Source organism: Spermophilus citellus, assembly GCF_964194105.1.
Source record: "Spermophilus citellus genome assembly, chromosome: 12".
In the NCBI taxonomy this organism is placed as follows: Eukaryota; Metazoa; Chordata; class Mammalia; order Rodentia; family Sciuridae; genus Spermophilus; species Spermophilus citellus.
The window spans coordinates 73,300,213-73,316,832 of NC_138198.1; the positions used below are offsets into that span (position 1 = coordinate 73,300,213).

At 37.4% G+C, this 16,620-nt stretch overlaps 1 protein-coding gene across 9 annotated transcripts in view; it reads right to left on the reverse strand.

Annotated features, from left to right (window-relative positions):
* PTPRM (protein tyrosine phosphatase receptor type M) overlaps nucleotides 1-16,620 on the reverse strand; it is an 825,699-nt gene that overhangs the window by 518,643 nt on the left and 290,436 nt on the right. The window lies entirely within an intron of this gene.

Sequence of the window (16,620 nt, forward strand, 5' to 3'; positions counted from 1 at the left end):
TCAGTTCAAGGCCAATAAGACTCTGTCTCAAACTAAGAAATAAAAATAAGTTGGGATGTATCTCAGTGGTAGAGCAATGCAGGGATCAATTCCTAGCATTAATACACATCATACTATACTTTAAAGCATAAACACATTCAGACTTTTTTCCCCTCTAGTGGCAAAGTAGAGGCAAGGTTAAAATTTAGATTGTTTTAGGTTATATCTTTGGAGGTGAATGTCTGACCAAACTGAACCATATGGGTTCTTAGGCTTTATACAATTGGGGGGAAAAAAGGTAAAAAGTACAATAGGTATTATAAAAGAAAAATACTGAGTATACTGAAAGTACCTCCCATCAGACAGTGACACTTAATGCTGATAGCCTGAGGATGAGAATGAAATACAGTGTACAGAGGATCATACCCATTCCAGGATAGGTACAAAAGTTCTACATGGACATGACCATGGCCAGGAGGAGAAGACTCTGCTTGTAGGGTAGGAATATTCAATTAACAATACAGAAAAGAAGCAATGCTACCCAAAATTCTCATGGCAAAGATGTGAATTAAGAGAAATATGGTACAAATTTTCCACAATAGTGAAATCAAGAGGGCTTCAACAACTAACTGTCTGAACATGGGAAAAGACAGACAAGAAGAATAGGACCATGTGCCCTGAGGTTCTAAGAATGAATGACTTCTGAGATAATGAAACCACTTCAGGGAAATTGAGGCCAAAGGAAAAGGAAGAAACAATAAAAGGGCTATTAATTTTCTTAAGCTGATTGTCCACAAATTTAAGTTATCAGGCTATTTTTTAAAAGATCCACTTGAATATTATTTTAAATATTGCTCATATATAGAAGGAAACTACAATATCAGGAGAACCATGATTTTGACTCTTAAAGACCATAAGTCTTAATGCACAACCCAATAATTTAACTCTTACTCAAAGGAAAAAAACACTCCCACAATAAATTGCAAAACATGCAGGGGAAAGAAGAGGTACCCCAAAAGAACAAAGATGAAGTTAAACTTAGTCCTGTTCATATTTTTAATATATATTTCACTGATGATAAAAGATAGGAAGAGATGCATATCATTACAATGGGACTATGCTAATTTATTTCTCCTATCGTATATTCAAAGATAACTGAAGGGACAAAAAGATGAGAACAAGGATAGGAGGAAGAATTCTAGTGGCCCTCAGAGTACAACTGCCAGAGTAGGCTCTGCAGGGTCCTGAGACCTGCTCTAGTATAATGGCAGCCCCAGGAACAGCCAGGGCTGCAGATGCCACAGCCAGAAGCTATCCAAGTACACTGACACATTGGCCATACAAACAGATTCTGAAAGCCAAACTCAGAAATGATCATTAGACCTTAGGTCATTCCATCAATCCTCTCCTTCTCCCTTCCTTCTCCCCTCCCTGCCACTCACTCACGCATTCATTCACTAACTCAACCACTCAACTCAGTGCTCTCCTGAGCATCCTCTCTCTTCCAGGAACTGTGATAAGCACTTGGAATATATGAGGAACAGAATAGATAAAGGGCCATTTTCTTATTAAAGTCGTCCTTCTTCCTATAAATTGCATTTTACTTTGTCATCTAAGAGGGCTGACGTATCTAGAGAAAGCAGAATTATCCTTATACTTCAAAGGGATGCATTAGCTCTTAGACTATAGTATACATACAAAACATGTTCATGTGAATTCATTTTGTAACCTGATCTATGTGTGTAAATTTAATTCATAATATTTTGTTTAAACCAATTCAAAACCATGGAATGAAGAGGAAGGAAGAAAGGAGATTAGAGACTTAGAAAAGTCCCCTTAATGTCTGTGAACTGTTTTTTCATCTATCCTGTCAAAGAATGATGGCCCTCAGAAGTTTTATGCTAAAAAATAGTAAGTCTTTTAGTTTAAATATTTATAGATTATTTACTACATACTCTGCAGGATCCAAAAAATTAGACACTTTCATGAAATGTGAGCTTTAATTAGAGAAAATAAGGAATCCAATGAAAGAACAGAAGAAGATAATAATGACCAAATGACAGATTCAAACCAGGAGGTCATAGCAGTGTGATCCTTCCAACCTCAGGACTGTACCTCCTCCTCACCAAACACTTCCGGAACCTGTGACACAGCCAGCACTACCTTCAATGTCACCCTTAGCCTGCCAGTGTGAGCCCACAGGTGTCCCAGTGGCTGTTTCTCTTTATCTCTACTAGACAAGGGGTAAGGGAGTATTTATCGACAAAACAATGGACTCCGAATTCCCAGCATGACTGTCATGAGGCCACAATGAAACAATGAAGTATATGGATATTTCTGCAACTTCACTTGCTCCAGCAACTTTTCCAAAAAGACACACAGAAAGACAGCATCATATTATAAACTGGCCCACCCCTTCCAGTTCACTGGAAACTTTTGAAAGTAAACTTCTTAATATGGCACATTCAGTGCTGATTTACTTAAAGCTAAATGCAGAGACAAAAAGGTAAAATACACTGTTCATTTTATGTGTATATATCTACACAGACACACACACACATAAAGAAAGTCACAGTTTATATATAAGAATATATCATTTATATATATATATATATATATATATATATATATATGAATATATCCTGATATTATACATTTAGATGTTTATACATAAGATAATTATATTATAAGCTAAAGCAATAAATTCAATATTTCTTAAAAAACAAAAGTATGTTTTTAAAAAGAGCATTTGGCAGCTCTTAGTAAGGGCTTTATGTTAAGGGATTTATTAGTACAAATTTTATTAGTCACTTCATCAAGGTTACAGTACACTATATAACTTTAATACATACCACAATTATAAAGTAAGTTTGATTTGTACTGAAAAAATGCTATTTTAAAATACATATGATTAAATAAAGATTCTACATTTAGAGGCTGCACAGCAGTCTTACACTGACTGACTGTAAATGCCTGACACTTGAGAGATTAGCTCTGCTGCTTCTTATAGTCAAGGGAGTCAAAATATGCAGCTCAAAGATGAGACCCATCTAAAAGAGGTTTCTTAGAAACAGATTTGAGAATCCCATAAAATGTGTGATTGCCATGAACTCTCCCTATCTGGCAAGTTTTCCATTCTTAGAAGATGGAAAAATAAACCCTGTTCATTGATAGGCAGAACTAACATCATCAAAATGGCGATATTACCAAAAGCTCTCTATAGGTTTAATGCAATGCCAATCAAAATCCCAATGGCATTGCTTCTAGAAATAGATAAAGCAATCATGAAATTCATATGGAAAAATAAAAGACCCAGAATAGCAAAAGCAATTCTAAGCAGGAAGTGTGAATCAGGCAGTATAGCGATACCAGATTTCAAACTATATTACAGAGCAATAGTAACAAAAACAGCATGGTTCTGGTACCAAAACAGACGGGTGGACCAATGGTACAGAATAGAGGACACAGAGACTAATCCACAAAGCTACAACTATCTTATATTTGATAAAGGAGCTAAAAGTATGCAATGGAGGAAGGATAGCATCTTCAACAAATAGTGTTGGGAAAACTGGAAATCCATATGCAACAAAATGAAACTGAATCCCCTCCTCTCGCCATGCACAAAAGTCAACTCAAAGTGGATAAAGGAGCTAGATATCAAATCAGAGACTCTGCACCTGATAGAAGAAAAAGTTGGCTCCGATCTACAGATTGTGGGGTCGGGCTCCAAATTCCTTAATAGGACACCCATAGCCCAAGAGTTAATAACAAGAATCAACAAATGGGACTTACTTAAACTGAAAAGTTTTTTCTCAGCAAGAGAAACAATAAGAGAGGTAAATAGGGAGCCTACATCATGGGAACAAATTTTTACTCCTCACACTTCAGATAGAGCCCTAATATCCAGAGTATACAGAGAACTCAAAAAATTAGACAATAAGAAAACAAATAACCCAATCAACAAATGGGCCAAGGACCTGAACAGACACTTCTCAGAGGAGGACATACAATCAATCAATAAGTATATGAAAAAATGCTCACCATCTCTAGCAGTCAGAGAAATGCAAATCAAAACCACCCTAAGATACCATCTCACTCCAGTAAGATTGGCAGCCATTATGAAGTCAAACAACAACAAGTGCTGGCGAGGATGTGGGGAAAAGGGTACTCTTGTACATTGCTGGTGGGACTGCAAACTGGTGCGGCCAATTTGGAAAGCAGTATGGAGATTCCTGGGAAAGCTGGGAATGGAACCACCATTTGACCCAGCTATTGCCCTTCTCAGACTATTCCCTGAAGACCTTAAAAGAGCATACTACAGGGATACTGCCACATCAATGTTCATAGCAGCACAATTCACAATAGCTAGACTGTGGAACCAACCCAGATGCCCTTCAATAGATGAATGGATAAAAAAAAAATGTGGCATTTATACACCATGGAGTATTACACAGCACTAAAAATGATAAAATCATGGAATTTGCAGGGAAATGGATGGCACTAGAGCAGATTATGGTTAGTGAAGCTAGCCAATCCCTAAAAAACAAATACCAAATGTCTTCTTTGATATAATGAGAGCAACTAAGAACAGAGCAGGGAGGAAGAGCAGGAAGAAAAGATTAACATTAAACAGAGACATGAGGTGGGAGGGCAAGGGAGAGAAAAGGGAAATTGCATGGAAATGGAGGGAGACCCTCATTGTTATGCAAAATTACATATAAGAGGTTGTGAGGGGAATGGGAAAATAAATAAGGAGAGAAATGAATTACAGTAGATGGGGTAGAGAGAGAAGATGGGAGGGAAGGGGAGGGGGGATAGTAGGGGATAGGAAAGGTAGCAGAATACAACAGTTACTAATAGGGCATTATGTAAAAATGTGGATGTGTAACCGATGTGATTCTGCAATCTGCATTTGGGGTAAAAATGGGAGTTCATAACCCACTTGAATCTAATGTATGAAATATGATATGTCAAGAGCTTTGTAATGTTTTGAACAACCAATAAAAAAATAAAAAATAAAACAAACAAACAAACAAAAGTTTTCCATTCTGTGCTCCTCTCTAACCAGTGCCCCCACCAGGAAAGCTTCAAAAAAAAAAGGGAGTATATTTGTCTCTTTCTGTCAAAAGGGACTCTCCTACTAAAAGTGCAAGTACTGCTCTAGAGAGGTATAATAAGTGTATGAGGAGCCCAGGCAAAGTCACAGGACAATCTGAAAGTGTGGGCAACCAGGTCCAAAAAAGATTGAGGTCAGATAAAACAATAACATGAGGACGCCAATGGTACCACTGCAAAAGGAAATCAGGAAGGTGCAAGAAATTGATCTGGGGATGTTCTGTTTGTTTTAATCCAGAAAATCTTCCATAGAAGTAACCCTTTAGTTCCTTCAGGAAGCCACACCAAGTCTTTTTTTTTTTTTTTTTAAAGAGAGAGTGAGAGAGAATAGTGAGAGAGAGAGAGAGAATTTTTAATATTTTATTTTATTTTTTTTTAGTTCTCGGCGGACACAACATCTTTGTTGGTATGTGGTGCTGAGGATCGAACCCGGGCCGCACGCATGCCAGGCGAGCGCGCTACCCCTTGAGCCACATCCCCAGCCCTGACACACCAAGTCTTTAAAAAAAAAAGAAAAAAGTGATTCAGTCATTCAAAATACATTGATTTTCTTGTGTATGTACTTCTATATCCTAGGTATCTGTTGTATATATTATCTAGTTTTCCTCAGTGAACCAATATGAGGTGGGGCATAAGAACTCCCTTTCAGGGATGAGAACTCTGATTCAGAAAGGTTAAATAATTTTTCTGAGGTCACACAAGTAGTTACAGAGTCAGAATATAATCTTGGGTCTATTTTATTTTCATTCCTGAACTCTTTTTTACGTTACTGAACTGCCTTAAGTAGTAAGTGTGAAACTATAATAGAAAACAAACTCACACATTCCCACACATGCATAAATACAAACACACACACACACACACACACACAAAAAAAAAACAACTGTGTATACCTACATGTATGTTCTTTCATGCATAGATACATATGCTGTAAAAGTTTTTACTTTCAGATATAAGTAAGTAAGGGATACAGTAGTCATGTGTTTGACCTGGAAACAGATTCAAGAAAAAAATTATAGACATAGTTTTAACCACATAAATTTTAGAATAAGGTCTGTCAAACTACTGCCCTAGGGCCAAATCTGTCCTACTGCCTGTTTTCTATTGCTCCCAAGCTAAAGATAGTTTACATAGTTTTCAATGGTAGAAGCAAATAAAAAATAATAATATTTCTTGATACATGAGAACAATATGAAATTCAAATCTCCATGACCATGAATAAGGTTTTATTGGAAGATGGCCATGCTCATTCATTAGGCTTTGGCTCTGGCTGTTTTCAGACAACAAGAGCAAGTGCTGACCAGTTGCCACAGAGACTGTCTGGCCTGTAAAGTTTGAAATATTTGCTATGCAGCCTCCTGTTTGTGGAGAGACTTCCTCCTTGGCTCTCCCACACACGATCATTACTCTGGTTTACAAGGAAGCACATATCCAAAGTAATACTTTTGTCACAGCCAAATACAATATGGCTGGCACTACATGTAGAAGCCTCCTATTCCAAAAATGGCAGGAAGAACACCCTATCCCTGGTTTTACTGCCTTTCAGTTCTTTAATCTGTGTGGTATTTTAAATGCCCAATTAGTCTTATAATATCATTACCAATTTTTTAAAATAAGAGATAATTACCACATACCAAAACAAAACCATAAACTAATTTCTTTAGACCCCAAAATACTATAAAAATAAAATAAAATAAAACCCAACTCATTTGGAAATAGAATTTATCCAAAGGGGAAAATAATGAAGTGCTGAGAATTTTAAACACTTTAATATTAAAACCTAATCCTCAGGTATAATTTTATACTATATTTCCCCAAATTGGTTACATTTGGACTAAATGTTTTGCTTGTTTGATTTGACCAAAATAAACACTTAAAATTTTTGTTTTAAGTAAGACATTTGTCCTCTGGCCCAACCAAGATTTGGTTGATTATTTGAAATGCTATAAATCAGTATAACAGAATCACAGAGCCATGCTGATCTGGAATAATTTTGTCACAATTCAGTATTTAATTTTAGATTATTCCTTTTTTAAAATTTGCTTAAAATAAATACAGTTGATCCTCATTTTTAATGTATTTCATATTTGTGATCTGCCTACAATTTATTTGTAACCCCCAAATCAATATTTTTAAAACTTTAAATGTCATTTATAGACATGCACAGAGCAACAAAAAAATCTGAGTTGCTCAGGCTCCTGGCAAGGCCAAGCAAGGCAGTACTCCATCTCCTTGTTTTAGCTTCATATTGTAAAAAACCATCTGTGTTATGGTCTACCTAACTCTGTTTTTCATATTTTTATGCTTTTTATTGGTAATGTTGCATTTTTAAAGTAGCGTCCAGTGTTCTTAAGGGCAAGAGGCTGTGAGGTGTGTTATGGAGACAATTTACCTGTAATTCAAGTATGAGTTACAGTGCTGTTGTCTATGGGTTCAGTGTTAATGAATTAACAACATAAATTAGAGAAGATATCTTTACACAGAGATAAACATAAACATGACTATGTATTGATCGACTGACAAAAACTTTTTGTCTAGAGCCTCACAGGAACCTGATTCATATTTTCCATAGAAGCAATAGTTCAGTAGAGCCAGCCCTTCATATTTCTGTTCGGTATTCACAGATTCAACCAGGTACGGATCAAATGTATTTGGAGAAAAAAAAAAAAAAAACAGAAAACAAAAACCAAACTGGGTCTATACTGAACAGGTACAGACTTTTTATCTTGCCAATACTATATAATTCCCTAAATGATACCATATAACTATTTATATGGCACTGACATTATATTAGGGGTTACAAATAACCTAGAGATAATTTAAATTTTATAAGAGGATATGCATCAGTTATGTGCAAATACTATGCCATTTTACATAAGGGTCTTGAGCATCCACAGATTTCATATGCAGAGGGATCCTAGAACCAATCCCCTGTGGATACCAATACATAACTCTATGTACTAATTCTGTGCGCTCATTGTTTTGACTATCGTACATAACTACAGTAAATACTGAGAATCTATGTTATTAGTGTGGTTTGGTTCACTCCAGATCTCCATTTCTCCTTTTTTTTTTTTTTTTTTTTTTGTTTTGTTTTCCTGATGGCTCTCTGATATTATCTGTAGCCACTCCATGTGGAATAGACAATCAACATTCATTCAATCCTTCAACTAATAATGTCTCAGGAGAGGAGATTCTGCATCCTATAGCCTTTAGAGACTTTGGGGAAAGTCATTTACTGTCAGATAGGAAACAACTGGTTAAACCACTGACTAGTGCTCTCCTTTGCTCATGAAATGTTGGCCTGAGAGAGGGCTGACATCAGCCTTCCCTCAGATGCCTGCCAAAGGTGGAGGGGGGAGCAGTTTAACACTGCAGACCCCCGATCCTCCCTGCTTCAGTGAAGAGCAAAATTAGCTTTCCATGCTGCACTTTCCCTTGTATGTGTGAGCAAAGAAAAGGGATTTGCTTTCCAATACCAATGCTCACCAAAGAAAATGTGCAAGTGGAAGTCATTTGTCAATTCTCTAGAACACAGGGGATTAAGGGTATGTGTCTATCCTCACGCAGATTACCTGCTAGATCCTTTCCAGTTTTAAGTAAAAAGCAAATGTGGGGCCTACACATTTTTAAAAATGTTATGTTGTTTGTGTTAAAGAAATTAAAAGAAAAATAAAAAGAAATATGGACTATAAAAAAGTTTCTGTGGGGCCTGAGGATGTGGCTCAAGCGGTAGCATGCTCGCCTGGCATGCGTGAGGCCCGGGTTCAATCCTCAGCACCACATATAAACCACATATAAACAAAGATGTTGTGTCCGCCGAAAACTAAAAAATAAATATTAAAAATTCTCTCTCTCTCTCTCTCTCTCTCTCTCTCTCTCGCTCTAAGTTTCTGTAATATTAAAAAGCCAAAGCAAAAACCACAAGATTCCTCACATTAAGAAATCAGGAACAGGGGCTGGGATTGTGACTCAGTAGTGAAGTTCTTGCCTTGCACATGTGAGGCAATGGGTTCAATCCTCAGCCCCACATAAGATAAATAAATAAAATAAAAGTACTATGTTCATCTACAACTAAAAAAAGGTATTTTTAAAAAGCTTTAAAGAAAAAAGAAATCAGGAACAAACATTCAAGCTTCTATTTATATTGATGTATCAACTGAAAATATAAAACCCAGTTTTAAAAAGGTAAAGACCCTCAAAGGACAACAAAATTTGCAATGGAGCTAATTACTGATGCTTTATCATGCCTATTTTTTTTCCTTTTTGTGTATGTGTGTACATGTGTGGGCAGGCACCATGATGGGTATAAAATCCAGGTTTTCACATAAGGTAGGCAAAATCACTACCACTGAGCCACACCTCCAGCCTCCATGCATTCTCTTAAATGATTTTCTGGTTTTGCTACAATTAAGCATAATTTTCCTCACTTGTGTCCCCTTTCCCTTTAGAAAATGATATTATCATAGCTCATCTACTCATTCAATAAAACAGAATTCAGAAGAAAATTAAAGTAGTGGAAAAAGTAGAGAAAGTTTAAAGCGACAGTTCTGATAAGCAGGAAGTAGCTGTTCACACAGGTATGAGACTAAATAGAAGGCATACTCATCCTTGATCATCAAATAGTAAGTACAAGCTGAAAATGAAATTTAGAGATGTGGGAAGGTTTTTAAAATGAATAAACAAAACATGGTCTTTGAGGATGAAAAGACTATCACACTTTCCCAGGTGCAGTTCTGAGTCAATAATAAAGTGACAACCTCTGTGCCCCCAGTGGTTTTTAAAATATAATGCTCATCTTTTCTAAGCACAAAATGCAAAGTTCAGGTGCAATTGCTTAGAATCACTTTCACTTTCTTGCTTGAGAGAGCGAGAGTTACTTATCAAATTCCCCTCTTTGTCCTGTAGTAAGCAATGCAATTGTCCTGAACTTAGAATAAAGGCCCTAACAAGGGAATTTATGGAGTCAAGGCATGTGTTGTTTTTCAACTGGGACATATCAGTATTTCTCAAGTGGACATTAGGGGACACTAGCCTCTGCAAAAGCCCAAATCAATGTACAGACTCCAGCTGGGCACCCACCATGTGTCCCTCCTGGATATTCAGACATGCACCTAAGCTCCGAAACTGACTGCAAAACAAGACTGTTCAACTTTGTCTAAATTGACAAATGACTAGTGCCTCTTTCCATTTGGCCAATGAATACTTTCCAATTCCTTAGATTTGAAAAACACAACTAGAAAACACTCATTTATTCAGCTCTAAAACATGATCTCTAAGCAGCAAATGGATGTGGGCCTGCTGCCACTTATCGTGGCCTTACCTGGTTCCTAGTGAAATAAGGGACTGAAGGCAAATACAGCAAAGAAACCAGGCAGCTGTGTGGGGAATAAAAGCTGGAGCTAAATGTGAAGGGATGGGTAAGATCCTGTCATTCCTATTCCCTCAACTCCTCATTTACCAGCAAAACTGTCAGCTGGTAAAGGGTAAATCTTGGTTTAGCCTCCCTGCAACAGGCAGACTCCTTTGTGTCCTGGCTGCACAAAGAATTTAGAGCAGGGCCCAGCTGGAATCCATGCCAAATCTTCTCCCATGACTCTTCAGTAAATCTAAGGAGTTTGTTTTAACAAGGAGGCTCTATGGAACCAAGACTCGCCCATTTGATGACTTTATCCTCATGTTCCTCATTGCCAGCCCTCTACCTACACTGAAAGGCCTGACTAACGGGTTCCTGGAGCCCTGTATGCATTTTATTCTTTACAAAGCCACTATTTATATTAAAAGACTCCTGCCTTTTGAGCCTCTAACTAAGCTGGGAATCAGGAGCAGAGAGAGAGACTGCACAGGTGAAATTCAGGAGGCTTCTGTGGGTGCATACATGATTAGAGAGAACCCAGAGCAATCGATGGGTGACTCTTTTTGCTTCAGGGGCACCTGAAACATATGAACACAAGAGAGAGGAGAAAGGGAAGCAGAATCAAAATCGAGAACTATGCTTTTTTATCAGTACAATAAAACAAGAGGGTGAATGTGAAACGAAAATATTCTTTAAATGACAGGAAATCAATGTGGATATCCAAGGATGGATATCCCACTGCCACTGATCCCCAGAAGGGCTGATCTAAGGAGTAACTATTAGGACAAACATTAATTAAGGAATTAAATATGTTTTAAGCACCACATACTTGACGATTTATGTTTTAAGAAACAGTAATTAGCTGTATTCATGCAGGTTATCACTGTGCTCTGTACCTGCCGAATACTATTCTACCAGAAAGAGTTAAGAGGTACATAAAATGACTGCAGTGCAAGAAGGCTTTGGTCACAGCCAAGAAATGTTTCAAAGCTCTGTAAGTCTTTAACAAAGATCACATTGAAGGAAAGACTATGAAAACAAGAAATGCCCATGAAGACCTATAGTCTTCAACAAAAGAACTTGGAACAGCTGTGTCTGATTTGATCAAAAACTTTCCCCAACCTAACAACTATAATGCTCAGATTCTAACCAAGATGAAAAAGGACTCCACATTTCATGGTCAATCCTTGAGTGAGATGTGGACATTCCTGACAGAAGCCCAGGAGGTAGATGGAAATGACAAACACAGCTGTCCCCAAATGTGCCCCTACAGCACTGGCTCTTCAGGATATGGCCCAACAGGTCCAGGAAGGTAGAATTCCATGAACCCTCATGAAACCTAACTGCAATTTTGTAGGACAGCAGTTCTAGAATATTGAAGCAGGGATGGGGGGTGGGGGGTGGTACCAGGGATTGAATCCAAGTTTAAATACTGAACCACATCCCCAGCCCTTTTAAAATATTTTATTTAGAGATATGGTCTCCCTGAATTGCTAAATGACTCCCTAAATTGCTGAGGCTGGCTTTGAACTCGGGATCATCCTGCCTCTCCCACAAATCTTGCCTGTGGCTCAACAAACTGCCATCATTTATTGAAAGGCCAGCATATCACAAACACATTTTTCCTTTCATCTTCACACTTTACATGGTCATTATACTTAATCCATAATTAGGAAAGGGAGACTCATAAAGTTCAAATCAGTTGCTCAGCCTTGTAAGTCAGCAAGACTTATCCAAATCTGTTTCCGTCCATCCAAAGTGTATCTTCTTTTACTATGCTGTGATGCTGCCCTTAACAGTATTATACTGTGGGATGCCTTTAAAACAGTTTGTATATCCGTTTTAACTCATAACAAATCTACTTACTATGGGTTGTGAATAGCTGGTATACAGTGATAGAACACATGTTTAGCATGTCTCAACTGGGTTCAACCTCCAGTCACACAGAGAAACAGACAATTACAAAAAACAAACTCTCACTCCTAGTGTGAAAACTAGTACTGTAGAAACAAGTACTACATAAATATATTTTAATATACTAACATTTAAGTGCATGTGAACCTTATATTAAATTTTTGCACTCTCTATAACGTACACTGATGTAATAATGTGGAGGTTGTCAAAGGGAAGCTGACTCCCTGTGCCCAGAGTGGGTTACTCAAGAGGACCGTCTTCAGATACCAAAGTCCTATTATCTTCAGCTTTCAGGACCAGAAAAGCCAATCAGTATCCTAAGAATGCTTTATTTGGATCCTGGTTTTTATGCCCCAAAGAAAATGTTACGCACATGTATGCATACATGCATAATACTCAAAATTATTTTTATATTTTGAAATTAGAAATATAATAGTCTAATCAAATTCACTTCTTCAAGCTAGTACAAAACTCCTTATAGAGAAATCTATGTGAAAAATTATGCCATAGCCCATAGGTTCTTGTATAACTCACATTTTAAAAAACATCAGGTGACAAAAGCTATCTCTTTTGTCAGGGTATGCTGACCCCACGGGATGAGAACTGAGTCAGCTGCCCAGGGAAGCTCTTCACCCACCCATACACCTCACCCACAAACCTGACAGTTCATTGTTCTGACTTTTCATCTCAGCCTCTCTAGTTAATCTGACACCTCTGGTTAGGGCTGGATACAGGTTTTAGATGGTGGTTTCCTTTAACTTCATCTCTTTTAATACAGCTTGTCCATCTCATCCCAACTGGAAAACATCGTTCAGGTCTTATATGTCAGTTTGAAGGTCTACAGCTCAGTGCTAAGTTTCCTGCTGACATCTCTCTTGTATTATCTACAATGTGTCATTTGCCTAGTTGCTGATGATGTTACTAGGGTAATGACTTGGGTTTGTTTACTTGTGCCCAACAGACAAAGGAAAATATGTGGGAATTATTGCTCTCACCATGCCTTTAAAACTTCAAAGGTGGGCACATGATGGAACACTTAGGATTAAAGGAACAAGGAGTTTTCCAAAGATCCTCATTCTTTAACAATATTGGCTCAGTAGGGGTGCAAAAAGGGGAAACACATTCTAGCTCTCAATTGTAGCCAATGTCATAGTAAACCAGTGCATTGAAAGGTTTCTGGAGAACTCATTTAAGAAAGGTTTGGGGTTGAGCATTGCTCAGACCAGAGCAAGCAAACTGAGGCAAAGACGGGCAAGGACATACTTTCTGATCTTATCTACCAATGTGTCCCACTGGACTCAATTCAGCAGCTGCCTGAGGTGAGGAACAACCTGTAACCTGTTTCAGAAGGCAGAGAGAACATCCCAGAGTGGTATGAGAAGTTTCCTCCAGATGAACCTTATAATCACACTCAGCCTCTGAGCCTGACCCAACATGGGAAACCTGCTAAAGACTCACACGGCCAACCCCTCTTGCCCCTGCTTGCTTTTTTTTTTTTTTTTTTTTTTTTTTTTTTTTATTTTTTTTTTTAATTATTTTATTGTTGGTTGTTCAAAACATTACATAGTTCTTATTATACCATATTTCACAGATTGATTCAAGTGGGTTATGAACTCCCATTTTTTTTTTTTTTTTTTTTTTTTTTTTAGAGAGAGGAAAGGGAGAGAGAGAGAGAGAGAGAGAGAGAGAATTTATTTATTTATTTTAGTTCTCGGCGGACACAACATCTTTGTTGGTATGTGGTGCTGAGGATCGAACCCAGGCCGCACGCATGCCAGGCAAGCGCGCTACGGCTTGAGCCACATCCCCAGCCCATGAACTCCCATTTTTACCCCGTATAACAAATAACCCAATCAACAAATGGGCCAAGGACCTGAACAGACACTTCTCAGAGGAGGACATACAATCAATCAACAAGTACATGAAAAAATGCTCAACATCGCTAGCAGTCAGAGAAATGCAAATCAAAACCACCCTAAGATACCATCTCACTCCAGTAAGATTGGCAGCCATTAAGAAATCCAACAACAACAAGTGCTGGCGAGGATGCGGGGAAATGGGTACACTTGTTCATTGTTGGTGGGACTGCAAAATGGTGCAGCCAATTTGGAAAGCAGTATGGAGATTTCTTGGAAAGTTGGGAATGGAACCTGCTTGCTTTTTAACCATATGAAGGAGGAAGCTTTGTCCCAGAGACTATCTTTGTTAATTGTATTACCAATTGGTTACTAGTACATTTCTTATCAGAGGAAGGTATTCATTAAATAGAATATTTTCATTCTTATGGAAGAAATATGTTTTTCTCTTTTTTGTTGCATGAATAAAACAGTACATGCACACTGGAGAAATTTATATGACAGATGACACAAAGGAAAAGAATCAAACCACAGTTTTTCCTCTAATTAGGGAGAAATCGTGTTTGTATGTATTGATTTCAGAATATATATTTTTAAAAATATTTTTTTAGTTATAGATGAACACAATATCTTTATTTAATTTATTTATTTATTTTTTAGAGAGAGAGAGAGAATTTTTTAATATTTATTTTTTAGTTTTCGGTGGACATAACATCTTTATTTTATTTTTATGTGGTGCTGAGGATCGAACCCAATGCCTCATGCATGCAAGGCAAGTACTTACCAAAAAGCTACAACCCCAGCCCTCAGGACATATTTTGATCTTTATCACATATTTTTTTTAATTTAAGAGTAACAGTTTAATATGTTGCTTTGTATCTGTTTTATCCATTTAAACACAGGCCTAAATACATTATTAAATGCTTTTCCCTAAAATTATTCTTAGTGTTTGAAAAATGAATTTTTGTATTGAGAGAGCACATATTAACAAATATTATTGAAAATGATACTGTTTCTGTTTTTCATTATTATAAATAAACTGCTATGAATATCCTTGTAGTTAATTATTTGCAATCACTCTTTATTATTTTTTCAGGATAAATTCCTAATGTAGATTCCTAAATTAAGACATATCTAATTTTTTAACACTCTAAAACTTATTGCCAACGTGCACTTAAAAAAGATTTTAACAATTTGCTTGTGTAATAACAGAGTTTTCACTATCTCTTCACTTCTACTGAAGAAACATTTAATTGTAATTTAATAAATACCAAAAATTGCTATAAGTAAAGGGAAACAAAGATAAACTAAGCAAGAAATTTACAGCCCACTTATTCCTATTATCAACCCCCAGGTAAGGATCTGGAATTGATAGATCGTTACTGATCAACACCAAATCTGTAGGATGTATTACTGGGTGCATTTCATGCCCATTCTGAAGACAAGGAGCCCTTGAAAAATCTAGTTTCCTGTCTCTGAGTCTAGCCAAGCACCTTAATTGAACATGAGAAATGATCTGAGACGTATGTTCCAGCTGACTCCTGAGTGAGCCAAAGGAATTAAGAAAGAGAACAGCAAAATACCACAATCCTCTTCAGGCTGCCTCTTAGCTGGAAATCAATTGTGTATTCTTGATACCAAGCTATTTGTAAAAGATGTCATGGATAAAAAGTAAAAGCAACTCAAATGCCCACTGTCACTTATTTTTTGCCTTTTAGTTACACAGCAGGATGCTCTTGTGTGACAGCATCCCTGACAGAGGGATGTGACCTTAGATCACTGCTCTTAACTGCCCTGGACTTCCTGCCTGCCTTACTTTAAAGGGCAATTCACTCAAAGTGGGCAACATGGTTCTCAAAAGAGTCTCCAAGGGCTGTGGTTGTGGCTCAGTGGTACAGTGCTCGCCTAGCACATGTGAGGCACTGGGTTCAATCCTCAGCACCATTTGAAATAATAAATAAAGATATTGTGTCATCTACAACTAAAAAAAAAATCTCCAAAATAACAGAACTTGGCAGCAGCCCTCTGTGACAAGGACTTGGTCTCCACATGGCATTTTGTTCCCACTGCTTCCAGGGGTGGAAGAAGGAACCCACACTTCACAGGCTGACCCCAACAAGGGCTCACTTCTTCATGACTCATCCACTCCTGAGACCCATTCACAGGAGAGCCATCTTCCTTAAGAATCAAGCACTGTCTCCAGGGGTCAACATGGCAAACTCAAGATAGAAAGTAAACTATCCCTGCACATAGCACTGCTTGCCCTACTGAGGGATATTGCTTTGGTTGTGCATAAACAAATGTGAATTGGATTTTTATTCATTTCAAAAAGTCATAAGACATTTGTCATCAAATAGCATGGGTAATAATTACAGTGATATTTTAAAAGGAACCCATTAT